Here is a 20,410-nt window from a genome sequence, read left to right on the forward strand (position 1 = left end):
GCAGGTTGGCCGGGGTAGGGGAACGCAGGCCCACCCAACTCCACTGCGTTCCAGCCCAGGGCCCTGACAGTGGCGGGAGCTGAAGGTCCCGCCACTCGGTCAGCGGGGGGCCATCCGCGCCCACTGACCAAACACACCCACCCCACGGTGCAGTTCTGGCCCTGGGCTACTTCCTACCCGGTCTCTCAAGCGGGTCTCTCCGGTCCCTCCAGCTCATCCAGGTATTCCGCTGCTGGCAGCTCCAGCTCCCGCTCTGTGTCAGACTCACGCTGGCCCGGGCTACAGCCAGGCCCCTCCAGGTCCTCAGCGGCTGGCAGTCCTGGTCACCGCAGGCCTTCCTCCCGGTCAGGTTCCTCCTGGCCCATGGCCTCCCCTGGGTCGGCAGCAGGATTACGAGGGAGCAGCCTGTGTCTCCCTCCCTCCCTGGTGCTCTCCTCACTGGGCAAAGGGCCCCGCCCTTTGTACTTCCTGTCCCACCCCTCCCCTTCCGGGGATTAGCGTAAGCTTGGTCTGGCCCCACCCACTCAGGCTGAGAGGGTGGCTCTTTACCCTCTGGTTCGGAGGGAAGCCACCCTGGCTCCCTACAAGGGTTTAAAAAAGAACTAGATAAATTAATGGAGGATAGGTCCATCAGTGGCTATTAGCCAGGATGGGCAGGGATGGTGTCCCTAGCCTCTGTTTGCCAGAAGCTGGGAATGAGCGACAGGGGATGGATCACTTGATGATCACCTGTTTTGTTCATTCCACATGGAGCATCTGGCAGTGGCCACTGTCAAAAGACAGGATACTGGGCTATATGGACCTTTGGTCTGACGCAGTATGGCCATTTTTATGTTCTTAAAGTCAGGTCCCCAAAACTTTGCCCGGCTGATGGCCACATTTGGTAACAGGAACCAGTTTCAAGTTGCCCTCATTTTAATACAGCTTTGTGGTCATTCAAGACCAAAGATCCCAGCAGACTATACTCCATCTTCACACAAACAGATCAAGAGCATCATATATTAGGACCTGTAGCCTCTGTTGTGTGGAGGATGAGCAGGGTTTCTGGAACCATTATAGAACACCATGTGCTCTATTTTGACTATTCCAGAATACACTAAAGGAGGAGTCAAAAAAACTTAGGTTGTCCAGTACCATCAAATTCCTTCCTTTTTATCATTCTATCCATATTTTGTTCCTACAGTTTGACAGTTTAATGTCTGATGAAAATAACTGGCTACCACTGATATGCAAGAGGACAGGAATGGTCATAGTGGATCCTTTCTTTGGACATATAGCTTCAACAGTGGCACCTCTTCAGTAACCACTCCAGGGTATCTGAAAGAGTTAAGCAAGTCAGCCCCATGGGCTGGATATATGCAGAGCTGAGGATCATTTTCAGGGGTTAGAGTTCTTTGATCCTTGTTGTGTTGAGGTTGGGACATCAAGATGGGAAGAGAGCATCCAGACAAAAACAGGATGATGCTTATCCCATTTTGGGTCTCACCTTGGGAACATATGCCATCAGCTGACAGGGATCCTGCTCTTCACTGTTCAGTCCAAGAACAGCAATTTAATAAATTAATCACCACCCATGATTTGCTTATATAACTGAGACCTGGCTGGATAATGCTGCAGGGCCCTTAGCCGGTAGCATTTTTCAGTCAAGTACTTGGTTCAGCATGAGCAGAGGAAGGATGTTGTAGATATGTTGCTAGCATCTGATGTCAAATGTATGAGGTGCCTGACTCAAAAAATTGATTTGTTTGTTGATACTCACCTGTGATTAAATTAGGAATAGCTGTGATGTACAGGCTTCTGCAGTTCTACACTTCAGACTCCCTAATGCACAGATCAAATATTTATCTGGTTTGGTCTTGGATTGGCAAGCTTCTTATCTTCAGTGACTTCTGTGTCCATGTGGATAATGGTGCTTCAGAGTTAGCTCACGAGCTCATGGCTGCCTTGACAGTCATGAGCCTGTGGTGATTTCTGACTCAATGCATGTGGGAGAACACATTTTGGATCTTGATTTTGAACTGGGATGAGTGATTTGGGGTGGACAGTATACCTTGTTCTGACTGTTACCTCCTTCCATTTGAAGACAGGGCTCAATGTACTTTATGTGGGGTTTGTAGACCTATTTTACTGGTGACTGGCCAAGACTAGGGCTTCCAAGGGGGATGAGTAAATTGAAGCTAAATCCAGATAAGATGGAAGTGATACTAGCTGTTTGGGGAAAGCATTGGAAAAATATGGCAGGTTAGCATCAGCCCCTAATATTGAGATTGCTCTTGTCTTCCTCTAAACTTGTAGCTTCCATAGAAGGAAATATAACCATTGGCATTTGCTCTTTTAGTTAACAGATCTGATAGGGAACACTTCCTAAATCATTTTTGAGATTGTACTGAGTTTGGAATACTCTATATGGTAGTTCATTGGAACGCCTGCATCCAGTTCTACACTGAGAACTTACTTCAATTTCCAGTTAACTCTTGGGTTTACCAGCAGCACCTTACGGTAAGTAGAAACCAGGGACAGGAGAAGCTCAGAAGTTTATGAATGCTTTCACACATTTTAGAATGTTTTTGTGTAATAGGTTTTGGCTTGTAACCACACCATCTTGTTCTGGGATTCCATCAGCTCTCACCAGGGAAGAACTGAATGAGTACTTAGATGGGAGACTTTTTAAGTTACACAATAGAACCAGGAGAACTAGTGTTTGAATCAGTAGATGGTGACCTACCCCACTAAGAAAATATAACCAGAGTAAAATCAGTGTTCTTTTATCCCAAGTCTGTGAAACATTTAAAGCTGATAATTTAACAGGCTAGTTCCAACAGCTGAAAAAAAGCTGTGACAGCTGCTGCACTGCCCCGTGGTGTATCATGCACATTCCAGTATGATGCAACAAGCAGCAGCAGGATTTTGTTTAGAGGGGACTCATTTACAGTGCCCCACCTAAAATTGTGTCCTAGAGCCGCCACCACCCATGTTAAGGTGTCTGCAATTAACACCTGGCAGACAGTCTGTTATAAGCCTTACTTGTTTCTGTAGTGAGTGGTCAGCTAAACAGAAAATATCCTCTTCCTCAAAATCAAAAGCTATAACCCCTATGGGAAAATTCATCCGTCCTTCCAAATTCATTAATAGAGTCTCAAATGCCTTTCCACTTGCAAAGACCACTTGTATTTCAAAAAAGAGGAGAGCTTTCATTGACCTTTCTCTGGTCTCATTCTCTACATCAGTCAAGACGACAAAAAGGATGGGCAAAATATGGTTTATAAGAAGCAGGAGAAAGCTGATTTTTGAGGGTCCTCAAATTTTTCGTGTGTTTTAAACTAGAAGGAGTTGAGTGGGACACTAAGTATCTGCATTAAGAATTGTTGAGGTCAAGTGGACCAATTTTTCTATTTTCTGTAGAGAAATTATAAAATAAGTACATAAAAATTAAGTGCTTAAAAAGCTAGTACACAAGTGGCTTTCAAACTTTTGTACTGGCAGAACAAAGGGGGCTGCCAGTCATGAGAAAGCCCCTGCTTTCCACCTAAGATGTCTGCTGGAACTAACAGGGACTGTACCAGGGGAAAGGATTGGGCCCAGACTAGGAAGAAGTCTAGTCTGTGAAAGAAGCTTATTGGAACACCTCTGAGGGTGAGATATTACCTATAATCAGTTTCTTAATGTATTAGGCTTAGACTTGCATGTTTTTGCTTTATTTTGCTTGGTGGCTTACTTTGTTCTGTCTGTTATTACTTGAAACCATTTAAATCCTACTTTTTATACTTAATAAAATCACTTTTGTTTATTAATGAACCCAGAGTAAGTGATTAATACCTGGGGGAGCAAACAGCTCTGCATATGTCTCTATCAGCGTTATAGAGGGTGAACAATTTATGAGTTTACCCTGTATAAGACTGTGGTGGGGTGGTGCCCCACCACTATGCCAGATTGGGCTACAACAGGCCAGAGTGGCTGTACAAGGCAACAGCCAATCAGGGAGGGCCTGTTAGAGAGCCAATCAGGGCCAGTATTATAGCCAGCCAATCAGGGCTAGGCTAGGCCCAATATAAAGGCTGCCCAGGAAGGGAGCAGGGAGTTTCTCCCTGGCCTTCAGAGGGTGAAGGTCTGTCTCCTGTGTGAGGAGACTAGCACCAGGGACAGCGCAGTGCTGGGCAGGCGCAGGGAGCAGAAGGGAACTCCCACCCGGTACCTACCAGGCTGCGGGCCCTGAGAAAAAGGGCCTAGCCGGTGCAAAGGGGCCGAAGCAATCAGATAATGTTTCCTGGCTGCGCAGAGTCATGGGCACCAGTAATGTATAATCTGCCTTGAGATCTTCAAAGGCGTATCTGAGACATGAAGGACTTCAGTGAAGTGGATGTGGAAGGGAGAGTAGGGGATTCCAGCCCACCCTACTCATGGAACTTTGACTTCAGCCCCTGAAGTCAGAGTCTGAAATATGATGTTCATTATAAACTCCAAATTGCTTCCCCAAGACCACATTATACTTCTCAGCAACAGCATTCTCTGTCCCACAGGTATTTTTGGAGCCAAATCTGGAATGGGGTAGAGGGTTCTCATTCAAAAACCTTAACAGGCCTGTATAACCCCTCACAGAGGATATCACTTTTCTCAGGGCTCTTCCCTTCAAAGCATCTTGGCTCAAAGCAAGCCCATTTTTCCTTGAGGCATTTAGTTCTTATTCCTCCCCAAAGTCTCAGGAAGAATGCCAAGGATGAGACTAGACAACTGATCCTTGCTACCACAATGATTAGGTGAGACAAAAGGATTTTCCTTAGATCTCTTCACTTCTACCGAGGAGAAGGCAAAAGTTTGATTCTCTTCCAGAGGGCCCAAGCGTCTCACTTTGATCATGTTGGATGAATGAGGTGGTCCCATTTACAATGCAAGAGACTCAGTTCTCCATGGTTGATGTTAATGCAGTTCCGTAGAATGCAGATCTTTGAGGATCTTGTCTATTCATGTCCGTCTGGCCTGAAAGAGGTGTGATGAAATCCTTATTCATCTTGCCAACAATCCATATACCAGATTCCAGTATCCACAAGTATCTAATGCCAAGGCCCACAACCAAATATTCCTTCTTGGCTGTGAAATTCTTGGCCTCACAGCTTAACACCTCTGGATTATACATCTAGATGTTTGGGGATGACTGGCTGAAAGATGAACCAGTTATACATGCTGGTCACCAGAATCTGTGTTTGCTATACCTATGTAGACACAGCACAGGTGGAACTGGGAATGAAATGCCTCTTCCCTACTTTAAAACATCCAGTATATCATGCACTAGATAAAAAAAATTCAACTGAGCAGCTTGGATCATGCTGCAGATGTTGTGCTCACGGCTCTGGTGGCGCAAAGAGGACTGAAAGCTGCTCTAAAAGGGTAACTGGGCTGGGTATTCCCCTGGCATAGAGGAGACCTCAGGTGACATAAAGCCAGCATAGCCACTCTGCACCACCAACTACCATAACACTCAGGGGCCATTGTTTGTTCATATCACCTCTCTTCAAAGCAATGCATTATAATTAGGTTTTAAAAATATATCTATTTAAATGTTTTACATTTCAAACTACCTGGATTTTTTTTCTCTTCCTGGAGTCTTAGACTCCACTAAAGCGCGTTTACTGACCCTACCTCAGGGCCTCCCCCACAAGAGCCTGACCCTACTCCCTGTGGATCCTCCTACCTGCATGAAGATCCTGCCTTTTCTGCAGTCTCTCCCGCACTGAGTTCCCCACTACTCTGTTTGTATAATCTTTTCCTAACACTTTCACAGCTGGGATCACTAATTATCATTAAATTGCCAGGTCACCTCAGCTGGGGGCTAGCTGCTAGATCACAGGCAAGATTGAGCCTGGTTTACCTTAGAGGGCCAGCCAGCCTGTGGCAGAGATGTAAAACATTTGTTCCATTTGGTGTGAAAACTGCATTCTGCTTTAATGATATTCTATCACTCGCTGCCTGTCCTTTCTATAATGGCAGATGAATGACATTCAGGAATATATTTCATACTGAAAGCTACCACAGGATTTGCGCCAACAGATTTTCACCTACTATGATATCCGGTATCAAGGGAGGTGGTACAATGAAGAGGAAATCCTCAATGAGATGTCAGAACCTCTGAAAGAGGTAAGAGAGAGAGCCTGCCTCAGGCCTCTTAGGGAATGTCTACACTTGGAGTTGGGGATAATTGCCTGCTCGAGAAAACATACCTGCACTAGCTCAATCAGAGCTAGCATGCAAAAATAGAGTGTAGCTGCCATGGCAGAAGGGGCTAACTAACCCTAGTACATGCCTCGCATCTTGGACAAGTGCGTATTGGAGGCGGCTAGCCCCTTGTGCATATGATGTCTATGATCTATTTTTAGCATGCTAGTTCAATCAGAGCATGCGTGTATCTTCTCAAGCAGGCAATTACACCCCCAGCTTGAAGTGCAGATGTACCCTTAGTCAGCATGAAACAACTTATAGCAGTGGACGGCAACTCATGGGAGGGACACAAGAGAGGGCACCAACTAAAGGGGGGGCATGTGACCTCCCCAAATGGCTCCTCCCCACTCTGCCCCTAGCCTGGGGGCCCCGCGCTCTCCCTGTCCCCTCCCCATCCCAGGTTACCTGCAGGGAGGGGAGGCTCTGTCCTCCCGCTGCACCAGGTACCGATTTCTGAACTGCAGGGCTGTCCTGGGAACCACAGTGGCAAAAGGAGCAGAAAGTGGGGGCACCCAGCGACCCCATGCAGGCAGCTCCTCCAGGCACAGCTATACCGCCCCCAGCCCTATTCTTCAGCAGGGCTGTACAGACCCCAGACAGGAGACACAGCTGTATGGAAGGGCTGGGGGTGGTACAGTTGCGCCAGAGGAGCTGCTGGATGTGGGACAGCCAGGTGGCCCCATGGTCTGCTGCTTTCGCCGCTGCTGTTCCCTGCTAAATGTGCCCCCCCCAGGCATCTGGGGAGGGGCATGTGACCCTTCTTGCCCCTCCCAGGTGTCGCCTTTGCCACCAGCATTTCAATCTGTCCTTAGGGGAGTGGTGTATGGAATACTAAACTGTATTATACTGTTCAGTGCAATATATATATATTACATACCTTACCTGAGCTGAGACCAGCCATACCTCGCAGTGTATTAAAGTATCTTAAAGGGAATACATCTCGTGTATCTCTCTGGGATGGAAGCTCTGTAGCCAGTCTATATCTAGCGCAAGAGCCTGGCCTGCTAGTAGCAGTCCTGCAATCTACATGTACATGGTGTCAGAAGTAAAGGCAGCCTAACTTGTGCCAGAAGAGAACAGAAACAGAAGGAAGGCAGCAACAAAGGTCGCAAACAGAAAGGGGGGAAAAGCAAGAATGGCTGCAGAATGGATCACATCAAAATGCCTCTCTTCAATGCCCCAGAGAACTTCAGTTTTGACAGAATGGACAGACTGGAAGCAGCATTCTGCAAGATTTTGCATTGCTATTAAACTCTGCCAGGAAACTGGAGATATAAAGCTATCTTCTTTAACTTATGCTGTGGGGAAGTAGGCAGAGCATATCTTTAAATCCTTTGCCTTTACTGATAATAGTCAGTAATCTGACTGTGATAGAGTTCTGGCTATGTTTGATGCATACTTTATACCTCAGAGAAATGTGGTTTATAAAAAGGCAGTATCACCAGAAAATTCAGGAAACGGGAACCTGTTTGAATCTTTTGTCAGGGCTTTGAAAGCATTGGCAGAAAACTGATTTTGGAACTGTAAAACATTAAAATATCAGAAATAGATTGACTATTGACCATATAGACAAAAGTCTCTCATAGCAGCTCCAGTTAAAAACAGACTTAACCCACACACAGCTATTCAAATAGCAAAGCAGTGTGAACTTATGAAGCAGCAAGACAAACCTGAAAAACCATCTCTAAACAGGCACAGCATGAGTTCTAAAAGTTATTATTATACAACCACTGAGGCAAGGAGAGAGAACTCTCAGGCTAACTGCAAAGCCTTTCAGACTAAATGCCCAAGAGATGTATGTCAGCCAAAGGTGCAAGATGTAATAAATGCACAAAATATGGACATTTTTCATCTGTTTCTCACATTAAGGCAGACAGGGAGCCATTGTTTCTGGGATCTGTCATGTGTGATAACACAGAGCCTGCCTGGAGTCTTTCATGGAAAGACTATTGACTTTAAAATGGACTCAGGAGCAGAGTCAGAAGGGAGTTACAATCACCTTCAACTCTTCCCAGAGCTGAAATCACCGGACACAGCCCTGACTAGCCCTGGAGGTATTCTGAACTGTATGAGCCTGTTCTCCACAGAAACAACCTACACAGACAAAATCTTTGCATTCGGAGTGTATGTGATCAAAGGATCAAAAACCCACAGCTTCACAGCTGCAGCTTGACAGCCATGATGGGCCAAGTGAGAAAGGTGGAAGAACTCTATGAAGCAGTTGGTGATACTGAACTATTGAAAAGAGATCCAGTACAAATAATCTTAAGAGACAAGGCTGAACCATATAGTGTACATATACCTGGCAGGATTCTGATCCTGTTGCTTTGTAAAGTGGAAACTGAGTTAAAGAGAATGGAACAGATTGGCATAACCAAGATCATCTCTGAGCCAGTAGCATGGTGTGCCCCATTAGTACTGGTTATACAGAAAAATGGAAAAATATGTGTGGATCTTAAAAGACTTAATGAAGCAGTTATGAGAGAAAAATATATCCTCCCAATACTGAATGACTTCATCCCCAAAGTGAAAGAAGCTACAGCATTTTCCAAGATGGATGCCTCAAGCAGATTCTGGCAAATTCCTTTAGCCAAAGAGAGGGCTAAACTGATTACACTTCTTTGGGAGATTTTGCTTTTAAAGATTACCTTTCAGGATTACCAGTGCCCGACAAATCCAGGCTAGAGAGAAAAGGCGTGGAAAGGGGGTAAGTTTGATTTAATTATTGTAATACGTTGTTATGATATATTTTTAATTTTAAGTACGGTTTTATGTTTATTCCCACTAAAATGTATCTTTCTTAAATAAACTTTGACTATCTCTTAATTGTTAATTCTGTGAGCATTCATGGCCCGCCATACTATTTTCATACCCAGATGTGGGCCTCACACCAAAAACTTTGCCCACCCCTGGTCTAGACTGAAGCTAAAAAGGGAAAAAGAACATTTTCCACCTACCCCAAATACAGTGTTTGGGACTGGCAATAAACAAAGATGGAATCAGTGGTAGCCTCGAGAAAGTAAAACCAATTTGAGAATTGAAAGCACCAACTAATGTACCAAAACTGAGACATTTTTGGGGGATGGTAAATTATCTTGGTTGATACCTACAAGACATTTTTACAGTGACAAAAAACACTGAATGAACTATTAAAGTCCAACATATTGTGGCTATGGGGACCAAATCAAGAAATTGCCTTCAAAAAGGTAAGTGAAATTATCTCAACAGCTCCAGTTTTCAAGTGCTATGATGTGAACAAACCACAATGGTGAGTGAGGCAGCTCGGCCTAGGTGGTGTATTGTTACAACAACATAGCTCCGAGTGGAAGCCAGTTGCATTTTGCTCTCGCACACTCACAGAAGCAGAAAAATGGCATGCACAGATTGAAAAGGGGTGCCTGGCAAGCGTATGGGCATGTGAGAACTTTTACAGATGTCCGTGATTCTTTTACACTGATAACAGACCATAAACTGCTTGTGACTCATCAATGGAAAAGACCTGGGTGAAGCACTGTTGAGATGCCAGTGTCTATTGATAAGATTAATGCAATTCAACCCAATTGTGAAATGTGTTCCTGGGAAAAATCTGGTAGTAGCAGATACCCTCTCATGAATCCCAGCATCATACTTGACTACCCATGAGCTCAAAGATGATGTACAGGCATACGTGGATACTGTGGACACATAGAGACCAGTGTTAGACTACTCCAACTACTAAAAGCAACCCTGATAGACACATAACTTCAAGAAGTTTTAAGTTACATTAGGGCTAGCTGGCCCAAGTATCTAAAGGACACAAAGGAAGTGACGAGAGATTACTTTGAGGTATGTGGATAATTGAGTCAAATTGGCTCATGAATAAAGATGATTGCATCATAATTCCAAATGAAGTGAGAGGAGAAATCCTAACCCTCATCCATGAAGGATATTAAGATTAACTAAGGCCATGTCTACACTAGCACTTATGTCGGCAATATTTTCATCACTCAGGGGTGTGAAAAAACACACCCCAAGCAATATAAGTTTTGCTGGCATAAGCACAACACTATGTTGGTGGGAGAGCTCTCTTCGTCAGCATAATGCAGTTACACGAGCGCTCTTACAGCGACACAGCTGTATGGGTAGAGCTGTGCTGCTGTAAGCTTGTAAATGTAGACCTGGCCATAATGTCATGAACAGGCCACCCAGTCAGGGTAGTGGCCAGGTATCAGCAAGGACATAAAGAACAAAGCATCTGCATAGAACATTGCAGAATTAACAGACCAACACTATGCAAAGAACCTATAATAACAACACCTCCACCAGACAGACCTTGGAAGAGATTAGCTGCAGGTTTATGCAAATTCAGAGGACATCATTATCTGGTTGTAGTGAACTATTTTTCCAGGTGTTAATATGTTGCAGTGTTATTGAGAAACTGAAGTACACTTTTTTAAATTTCGGTATTCCAGAACAACTAGTGACAAACAACAGTGGAAACTGTCATTCTGAGCAAAATATGATTTTGATCATATTACTAGCAGCCCACATTACCCACAAATGAGTGGAGAGGTTGAGAGAGCTATATAAACAGCCAAGAAAATCCTACAGAAGGAAGATCCATTCCTTGCTCTTCTGAGCTATGGATCAACAGCAATAGCAGCTATTGGATGTAGTCCAGCACAACTCCTGATGGGAAGACAACTCAGAACTACTGTTCTGACTTTGGAAACTGCCAGATATGGTATCTCCAAAGTGGCCAGACATGAAGTGAGTAGCCAAATCTGATAAAAAGGCAAAAAGAGCTTACAGATATTTTTGTAACAAATGTCTCAGTTAAAGAATTGACTGTTCAGGACCTGGTGACCATCTTTGTGTCAAACTGGATGGAGAAAAAGAATGGACAGATCCAGCTGTTGTAAAGAAAAATAATTAATCGTCTGGATCACATGTGAGTGAGACTGATAGTGGAGAGTTCAACAGAAATTGTCAACATCTACAGTTTGTTCCTCAGACGGAACAAGCGACGGAGCAAACTCTACAGATGGTGGAGCAAAATGAGAAGAAGAAGGTGCAAGGATTCCAAATGACCAGAGACAACCAAGTTTTTATGCACTGGGTTGTGTAATTAGAAAACCAGTATGATTTAGAGACACTTAACAGAGTGATACGTACTGAACTTTAAAGATGATAATGTACATTTTAAAAAATTTTGTAAGTGGTAGGAGTGTAAAACTTAACAGGGGAGATGTAAAGGAATGCTAAACTGTATTATACTGTCCAGCCACTAGGTGGTGCTGTGTGTAACATACCCTACCTGAGCTGAGAACAGTCATTCCTGGTAACGTATTAAAATATCTGATTTGTTTTGCATACCTCAACTTTGACCTCACTTAAAAACTACTTGCTTACAAAATCAGACATAAAAATAAAAAGGTGTCACAGCACACTGTTACTGAAATATTGCTTACTTTCTCATTTTTACTATGCAATCATAAAATAAATTGGAATATAAATATTGTACTTACATTTCAGTGTACCCAAAGCCCAAGCCCTGCCGACCAGGGCTGAAGCATGTAACTTAGCTTCATGGGGCCCCCTGTGGCTTCGTGGGGCCCTGGACAATAGCTCTGCTTGCCACTTCCTATCATCGGCTCTGCACTTGTGACCCCCCTAAACCCAATGTGCAACCCCCCTGGGGGGTCGTGATTCCCAGATTGAGACACACTGAACTAGGCAAATATATAGATGAGTTGATGTACTCCCTGGAAGACCTCTGCGTACCCCCAGGGATACATGTACCCCCTGGTTGAGAACCACTGCATTAAACCCTTCAGTAAATGTCTTGTTTGTCTAAATGAAGGTGTGTGTAAAGTACAGAGATTCAAGTAATCAGACTGACAATCAGGGTTCGTTCACCTCAAGGGGAGGACAGAAAGTTTAAGTCCCCCAAACGAGCAGTTGAACCAACTCATTGCAGTCTAATAGCCTAAATAATAAGTAATTTACTACATTCCGAACCATAAAAAAACAGTTATAAGCATTTGATTAAAATACTTACAAAAGGGCTAAAATCAGGGGTGCTTAGATCCATATTGGTCACCTCTAACTTGGTCAGACAGGTATTAGCAATGAACCCTCCAAGAATTCACCCTTTTATACCTTTTAATAAACAAGTGATGTGATTGCCTCTTACTAACTTAGCTAACAAAACATGTTTTGGCCAGTTTGGGAACATTGCTGGTTCATGGTGCACAATCCTTTCTCATTATTAACTACCTCTGACAATTGGGGCTGCTTCGTCCTTCTGTTTTATCCCATCAGGTCTAGCATTCCCAATTAAGCAATTTTCTTTCAAGGCCTTCCCACGACTTCTAACAGACCTGCACTTTCCATGGCCTTACTAAAACATGTATTTTTTACTTTTTACACTAACTTAACCCTTTATTTCCTACACTAGCTTATCTGACCATTTGCTTTTGCATTATCTATTCAGGAGGTGAAGCACCATCTCTGTGCCAGGCTGGTGAAGAAAGTGTCACTGTTCCAGCATTGTGATCTGAACTTCCTAAATGCAGTGATTATGCATCTCAATATTGAACTGTTCCAGCCTACAGAGGTAATCATAGTAGAGGGCTCCTATGGAGATAGGATGTACTTCCTTGAATATGGGAGAGTCCTCATAGAGAGCAAGTCCATGACAAAATAATTGAAGGCTGGAGATTACTTTGGAGGTTTTTCTGCCTGTTTTGATAATGGTTTTCCTAGCGTTAGTCTAGAGCAGACAAGACACCAAAATTCTGCCCAACCAGTGGCCATATTTTCCATTTGTCAGAAGCCCAAGGGAAGCAGCTAATATGCAGGTGCACGTTCATTTTAAAAGAAAGATGCTGCCCTCTGAGATTTCTGGTCTCAGCCTATAATATTCCATTTTAAACAGAAAGGCTTTACTCTTGGATCAGAATGGTGCATTGCAATGCTGGGACCAGTATTCTGAGGTCTACAACCCCCACATGAGGACGTCTTTGGGCCATAAGGTAGGTCTCCTCGTCTGCCTTTGCCCTGCAATGGGGCAGAGACTGCTTGGCCTCATTACTTATTGACCCTAGAATCCTAAATAGATGCACATAAATTGCTACATTGCTGTGGGCAGAGAAAACAGTCTTGAGCTTAAAGGGGCAATGTCAACTGAAATCTAGTAAATTACAAAATAATTAGTTACAGGAAGTTTTAGGTTTTATTTCTGTCCCTGAATCCCTTGGACAATTATCGTGATTTTTTAGTTTCAGCAAAAATGGTTCAGCCATTCCACGAATGGGATTTGGGAAAATATGTTGCTTTGCCCATGTTAACAAAATCATTGTAAGGAACCCCCCCACACACACAAACTTTTTTTTTTAGACACTCTAACATCTTCATGCTTTGGAGTAGGGACTTGAAATTTGGCAAGAGCGGTCACCCTAGTGTCAGTGATGTGCCTTTGCTGGACCCATGAAAAATGATCCAAATTTGGCCAAGTTTTGAGCCTTCTGAAAAGCTGCAATTTGTATATTCTCAATAGAGACTTATTAGAGTTTGGCTGCTACATTGTCTGAAGATTCCCTCTCCGCTCAGCATGCTTCAGCCTCTCACAGCCCCTAGTGCCTACCAGACTGCACATGCACCATCCCCACAGCATGCTCCATCCCAGGGCAGCATGTGTGGGCTGAACAGGACTTTCCCTGTGGTTGCTGCTCCAGGTTGCTGTTGTTCCAGGTACCAGAACTGAGAACAGGGAGAACCTTAATTCCTTCCTCACATCTTTCTGTGCAGAGATCTTCCTGTTTAAGGAGTGTGCTCAGAGTATGAGTGTCACAGCTCTCACCATGTGCTGTTTGTTCTCACTGTCTGGTGATAAATTGAAGGAGTTGCTGGAGGCATATCCAGAGATAGGAGAGGAGATTACAAAGTGCACCATCCATGACTGTGAAAGCCTGATTGGTGAGCCTTGTGTCAGAGCTCCCTGTCCGTAGAAGCAGGAGAAGGAAATAGTGTTAGGGCCCATCTGTCTGACTATTGCCCCCCACCTTTTGGTGGGGAGTAACTCCTTAAGTGTGCTAGATTCCAAGGATCAATACTTTTTACAAGGGTGAGCGGTGTAGCTTTCCCACTGCAACACTGGGCCTTCAGGCTCCAGCACATCTGTATCTCACCGTGAGCTCTCACAGCATGTCCATCTTAGGCCATCTCTACACTAACACTTATGTCGGCAAAATGTTGTTCAGGGGTTTGAAAAAACACACCTCCGAGTGACATAAATTTCACTGGCATAAGTGGTAGAGCGTGCATAGCTACCGCTACTCACTGAGGTGGTTTTATGATGTCAATGGGAGAGCTCTCTCACATCGGCATAGAGCGGCTACACAAGTGATCTTACAGCAGCGCCGCTGTAAGCTCACCAGTGTAGACATTGTGTAGATCAATGTGATGGATTTGCTCAGTACGGGACTACCGCTCCCGTCAGCCCACTTCCCATTGTGCTTCCCTTTCCTCTGGCCAGGTAAGGGGAAAGCTCCTGAGCCAGAAGTGGCCAGGCTCTGTTTTGGGAGGGGTAGCACATGGCAAGGGGCGTTGCAGGGAAGCTGAAGCAGCAATCACATGGGAGCAGGAGAGAGGCTGGAAACAGGAACGAATGCAGAGCCACATGGGGAACAGGCTGTGACTGCTGGACATCACAGCTAGGTGCAGCTCAGTGTGGGATTTATGGGGTAGCAGCAGCAGCTGGTCAGGGAGCCAGTGTAGTGGGGCCTGGTGAAAGATACTAACTGAGCCTGGCTTGGAAACCTGCAAAATTCCAATTTACTTTGAATAGAGACTGGACTCGATAGGGCACTCCAGGCAGTACGCCTGAAGAGCCCTGACTCTCAGTTGGACTGCCACAGGGATCCAAACAGGAACCGCTCTTGCACATTTAGAATGGTAACTGTTTAGGCATCTGTACCTAGGGTATTTACCACCTTTCTCACCAGCCCTAGTAAAATAACCTTTCCCTTAGCCATGTCTCTGAGTGGTTATTGGGACCCACCAGCCTACAAGGCCTACCTGCCGAAGCATCGACAGTGCTTGCCTCTGAGTTGTGGTACACCGGGCAAGCTATTGGCACCCTAGGGATTTGGTGTACTCAGCAGTAATTACACGTGCTCCTGAGAGAGGCTTTACCTTCTCTGGAAGCAATGCAACCCAGCAAGTACCTGCAGCAACACAGATACCGTTTCAAAACAAGGCAGCATTTATTAGTCAACTGGAAATCAGCACCGGAGAAAACTTTAGGTTTTCATGGAGAAGCAAAGCTTAAGGCAGCGTGCACGCTGGCAGAAGCAATCGCCCCCTTATTCCATGTCTTCCTCACATCCATCTGGTCTCCCTGTCTCTATGGGCTACAGGTGCTACAGTGGCACAGCTGTAGTGCTTCAATTATGCCGCTGTGGTACTGTGGTGTAGATGCTTCCTACATCGATGGAAGAGGTTTTTCCCATTGATGTAGGTAATCCACCTCCCCAAGCGGCAGTAGCTAGGTCAACGGAAGAATGTTTCCCTCAACCGAGCTACCGTCACTCGGGGAGGTAGAGCTTCTACAGCGACAGAAACACCCTTCTGTCTCTGTACTCTGCGCTTGCAGGGTGGGGTGACAGCGGCATAGCTTCGGCACTGTAGTAGCTGTGCCACTGTAGCCTCTGTCGAGTGTAGAAATGGTCTGAGGCGCACACATGGATTGTAAATGTATTACTAAAAATTCCCACGTTCATCATTCCATCCGGGCTACAGGTACAACTGTATTCAGTAACCAGCGTGTGACACTCTCATTTGAGCCAGTTACAACAAACACAGCTGAATTTTGCCCACACAGCAGCTTTTCCACAACAGAAATGTGCCAGACAACATCCCGCCCACCATGGTGCCAGGCCACATTTCTTTTAGTGCATTCTGGGATATCTGGGCAGCTAGCATATAGTGCCTCATCAGGGATAGGGTTCCCAGAGGACATGCATGCAGAGCAGCACCAACAGCCCACTGGGCAATGAGCTCTGGGATGTTTGACTGCACAGAATGCTAGAAGGAGGGAAGGCCAAACTGTTTACACAGGCATGGCTGGGGGTCCCATCTACACTACAAAACAATGTGCTGAACTGGTTACATATAGACAATGTGTATCCTCCTAGGCTACTAACAGGGTGCAACACTTAGCTCCTACGGTTACTGAGTAGTAACTGTTGTGTGACAGAGCTGAGTGGTTACAAATTCTGTTAAAAGCTGTCATGCCAAAAGGGGCTTTGTGTTTTTAAACGGAAGGCATTGCATGTGACTGCCCTGGAAGCAGATGGCTGTACAGAGGAAAGTTTTGCTGTTGTCAGTAGTTTCTATAACTTAGCATTGGCTAAGTCAGCACATGATTCACAGTTCCTCTGAAATAGAGAAATGGACACAGGAAATCCGTTGGTTTTCCACTTTTCATGACTCGAACGAATAAGAGTTACAGGCTTCTGCAACTCTTCTGATAAGAGCAGGAGCCCTGAAGTGAATTAACCACAGAGTGATCAGACAGCTGTGGTGTCTCTTCATTTTACCATTACATTAAATGAGCATGTACACCAGAAGACTGCTTTCCCCCCAGGTACAGTACTAACTCAGCAACATTTTTTCCTCTGAACTCAACGCTAATTCTAAACTGAAGACTGGACTGGGGGAAGGAGAAGACACTCAGGAGCTATAACATGTCTATCTGGGGTTGTCTTGTAACATAAGCAGAGCCAGACCTGGTCAGTATTTTAAATGGAGACTTCCATATAAAACCCCAGGTAGCACAGAAATTGTTGTTGGTGATGCCAGAAATGGCAACCTTCCCCCTGAGTACTAATCTAATGGCCCTAGAGTAGCAGCCGTGTTAGTCTGTATCCGTAAAAAGAAAAGGAGTACTTGTGGCACCTTAGAGTCTAACAAATAAATTTGTTAATGAATGATCTTTGATTAGTGGTCCCAAAGAAAGCAAAAGGTCCCTGCCAATAAAATAGGGAATAGTCCTTTCAGAACCCAAACTCATGGTTCCTGGGTAAAGATCACCAGAGTTAAGTATCTATTCCCATTTTATAGCCTGTGATACCATTTGTGTCCTTGTCTATTTTTAACTTAAATCTTAATTGGATGCGTTCTGCTGTAAACCAGGCAGTGCTTTTATAGAACTGTGATCTAAAGTGGCTCTGAGGGTTATGGTTCAAGGTTGCCATCTGCCCGCTGAAAAGAGGGATAATTCCAGGTCCAGCTCTTTATTGCTCTTGTAAAATGTATCTGTTTTCCCATCATGGATTCCACACCAGATAATCTTATTCTACCAGTTATAATATCACTGCTAGTAGCAATCTTGGGGCTGGTGTCACTGCCAGTAGCAATCTTAGCATGTATATGTGAAGGGTGTTTAACCAGATTGATTTCATGCATGTTATTTAACTCACAGCAAGTAACCTGCACTAATAGCATGCACATGGGATGGCTATGCCTCTTTCAATTCGCATCATTGTGTTCACATGGTAGCAGCTTGCTGCTTAGAGAGTATCCTATGCTCTTTTGCGTCACTGCTGTGCACTGCGCATTCTGGGATTTTTCTCACTCTGCATTGTGGGATGCATAGCAGAAGCCCCGAGTGTTCGCATTTTTAAATACCCCATGTTTCCGCTGTCTCCACCCCGTGCTTCCTTTCTAGGCAGACTAACAACGTTTTTGAATTCCTGTCAGCCAGCATGGACCCAGCAGTGCCCTACAGCACTGTGCTGGCAACCACAAATACACAGAGGCTGTTTGGGCTATATTCAACACTCAAAGGTGGATGAAACTCAGAATTGGACTTCACCCGACACATCACCAAGCAGATGACATTGTCGTGGCAGCAGCTCTTCCAGCAGCTTCAGTGGCAATGGAGGGACAAAGACAAGGAAGAAGAGGAGAACACCAAGCAACTGATACTAGAGAAGCGGTTCCTGGATGAACTACACAGTGTTCAGTGTTGTTCTTCAAGTGATTACACTTGTCCGTTCCACTGTCGATACGTGCACGCCAAGTGCAGTTATTAGAGATTTCCCCCTCAGCAGTACCCATCAGGGCAGTGTGAGTGTCCTTTACTGCCTCATACCACTGTATGCAGATATAAAGGCAGAGCCTCCCCCGTCCCCTCTCAGTTCCTTCCTACCACCCATGATGTTGGAGCTGCTGTCCTTGCATTTGCAGTCCCACCCTCTTTGTTGTAGTACCTGTTCTGTTAGTTTTAGGCTAGTTTAGAGTTTTTGTACATAGTTTGAGATATAAGATTAAGTTTAGATTAGTACTTAATAGCATGGATTCGCCAGTTCCCATTTTGGTACTGGTACCAAACTCATGCCTTGTTCTCCAGGCTTCAAGTCTTGTCACTCATGTAACAAGTCCATGCCAGTGAGTGACCCAAACCCCAGCTGCCTAAGTGTGAGGCAGATGTGAGTGACAAATGTCACATTTGTAGGGGATTCAAACCTCTCTCAAAGACAGTGCAGCCATACTCAAATATCTTCTGATGGAATCTGTGCTCCTCCCACCATCACAGCCTTTGTAGGGGTAGGATTTTATATTTGTATTAAAGGTCATAGTTTATCCTGCCAGCCACCCTTTTTGAATAGCAGAAAGGAATGACCCTCTGGGGCACTGGTTTTAGGATAAGTTGTATTATAAAAGATGGGGTCTTGCAAAAATCAGGAGTCCACATATTCGCTTACCTAGATGATTGGCCAGTAAGAGGCTGGTCTAGGTCTCCGGTACTGTCCAGCATAGCCACCATACAGTCCACCTTCAGTGCCCTGGGGCTTCTAAGCAATACAGTGAACTATACCCTACTCCTGTACAGACAATAGAATTTATTGGGGCAGCCCTGGACTCTACAAAGGCCAGGGCTTTCCTGCTAGGGTTAAGATTCCAAGCAATGCGGGTCATTGCTCTAGATCTAAACGCACATTCTGTCACTACAGTGTGAAATTGCCTCAAGCGTTTAGGGCACATGGTAGCGTGTGCTTAGATAGTACAGGATGCCAGGCTGCACTTCAGGGAGCTAGCTTTGGCGTACTCACCAGCTCATCATCATATGGACATGGTGGTTCAAGTGAAAGCCTGGACTGGTGGAGAGAACTCTCGAATGTTTGTGAGGGAGTCCCCTTTGGTGCTCTACAACAGACACTCACCTTTGTCACAGATGCATTGGTTCTAGGCTGGGGAGCTCACTTAGGTCCCTAACAGGCACAAGGTCTTTGGTCTATTCAAGATCTAAAGCTCCATATAAATGTAAGGGAGCTTCGGGCCATCTGTTTGGCTTGCATGGTGTTCCTTCCACATATCAAGAGGCAGAATGTGTTGGTGCTTACAGACAACACAGCAGCCATCTTCTGTGTAAACAAATGGAGGGCCCAGTTGACAAAGTTATGCCAAGAAGTGTTTCTGCTTTGGAATTTCTGCACCACCAGTTCCATCATCCTGAAAGCTGCTTACCTTCCAGGGGCTCAGAATGCTCTGATAGATCACTTAATCAGGTCATTCATAAGTCACCACAGGTGGTCTCTTCATCCAGATGTGACCACATCCATTTCCCAGCTGTGGGGAACCCCCCAAGTGAACCTGTTTGCAAAATGAGCCTACAAAAATGTTATCTTTTTTGTTCCTGAGCAGGCCACAGCCCGGGTTTGTTGACAGATGCCTTCCTGCCACCCTGGTCGAAGAGCCTGCTGTATGCCTTCCCTCCAACTCCACTCCTGCCCAAGGTCTTGTCAAGAGTCAAAGAGCCCTCCACCCGACAGCCTGGATTCTTTCTGGCCAACATCCTTGGAAGGAGGTTGTTCTAAGGAAGTTCAGGAAGTTCTAAATAGTAGAAAGCCTTCAACTAAGACTCTTTACCTTGCTAAATGGACAAGTGTGATGGGGCGTCTGCCCCACACTGGCCTGTAAGGAGTTAATGGAGTCCTAGGGAGGCTGCACAGAAAGCAGCCAATAGGAGAGGGGCTGCGAGGAGCAGCCCATTAGGGCCGGGCAGGCCTATATAAGAAGAGCTGCACGGCGGAGCAGGTTCAGTTGCTCCCTGGAGCTTGAGGAGGGCTCAGTGGTTGCCTTGCAGGAGGAAGAAAGCTAGCACCCTGGACAGATCAGTGCTGGGCAGGATCAGGGGAGTGAGAGCGAGCTC

This window comes from Natator depressus, chromosome 1 (assembly GCF_965152275.1).
Source record: "Natator depressus isolate rNatDep1 chromosome 1, rNatDep2.hap1, whole genome shotgun sequence".
Taxonomy (NCBI): Eukaryota; Metazoa; Chordata; order Testudines; family Cheloniidae; genus Natator; species Natator depressus.